General features: G+C 41.8%; 1 protein-coding gene across 1 annotated transcript in view; it reads left to right on the forward strand.

The window, feature by feature from the left end:
- Window positions 1-1,269, forward strand: part of NAALADL1 (N-acetylated alpha-linked acidic dipeptidase-like 1) — a gene marked incomplete at its 5' end in the record, with an annotated part of 13,132 nt that overhangs the window by 2,338 nt on the left and 9,525 nt on the right. The window lies entirely within an intron of this gene.

The raw sequence follows: 1,269 nt of genomic DNA on the forward strand, positions 1-1,269 counted from the left end.
AAGTGTGGCTCAGTTGGTTGAACATCGTCCTGTGCACCTAAAGGTTGCTGGTTCAATTCCCAGTCAGGACACATGCCCAGGTTGTGGGTTTGATCCCTGGTCAGGGTGCCTGCGGGAGGCAACCAATTGATGTGTCTCTCTCACATCGATGTTTCTCTTTCTGTATCTCTCCCCCTCCCTTCCATTCTCTCCAAAAATCAATTTTAAAAATCCATGGGTGAGGGTTAACCAAAAGAAATGGTTTAGATAAGTTTTATGTTATGTGTACTTGATCATAGTTTTTAAAGAAGTGCCCATATAAGAGCTGAACAAAAAGGGGGGGAAGAAAAGAACAGAATAAAAGGGGGTAGGGATAGGCATGATGGAATTTCCAGTTTATAAAAATCCCGTATGAAATGAGAAGCTCTCCAGTGAGGCCATCCTCCAAAGAGGCCACCACTCTTTCGGCTTCTGGGATATCTATGCAGAGTTTCTTGTGGAGGAAACACATCAACTCTGGCACACAAACTGTCCTTGCTCTGCCTTTTTAAAAGGTACTGCTTTGTTTTTATTGTAGCAATAAGACCATTTTAACCATCGTTATGTGTCCAATGCAGAGGCATTAAGAACATTCACAAAATGGGGCAGTCACCACCACCACCCCCGCCCGGGACTCTGACTCCATCCCAGATGAAACTGTCTCTATAAACCAGTGATGGCGAAGCATTTGAGCTCGGCGTGTCAGCATTTTGAAAAATCCTAACTTAACTCTGGTGCCGTGTCACATATAGAATTTTTTTTGATATTTGCAACCATAGTAAAACAAAGACATATTTTTGATATTTATTTTATATATTTAAATGCCATTTAACAAAGAAAAATCAACTGACCCTGGCTGGTGTGGCTCAGTTGGTTGGGCATCATCCTGTACACTGAAAGATTGCCAGTTTGATTCCTATTCAGGGCCCATGCCGGTTGCAGGCTCAATCCCTGGTAGGGGGAATGCAGGAGGTAACTGATAGGTGTTTCACTCTCACTTGGATGATTCTCTCCCTCCATCTCCCTTCCACTCCAAAATCAATAAAAATTTTTTAAAAGCATAAAGGCCTCCATGACTTGGCTCTGGTCTTATTTACATATCCTGATTCCTTTACTGCCTGTGTACTAAGCCACATACCTTCCTAGGGCCCTCAAAGTGACATCTTCCTCCATACTTTCTTTTTTTTTTTTTTTAAATATATATATTTTATTGATTTTTTACAGAGAGGAAGGGAGAGGGATAGAGAGTCA

Source organism: Myotis davidii, unplaced genomic scaffold (genome assembly GCF_000327345.1).
Source record: "Myotis davidii unplaced genomic scaffold, ASM32734v1 scaffold425, whole genome shotgun sequence".
In the NCBI taxonomy this organism is placed as follows: domain Eukaryota; kingdom Metazoa; phylum Chordata; class Mammalia; order Chiroptera; family Vespertilionidae; genus Myotis; species Myotis davidii.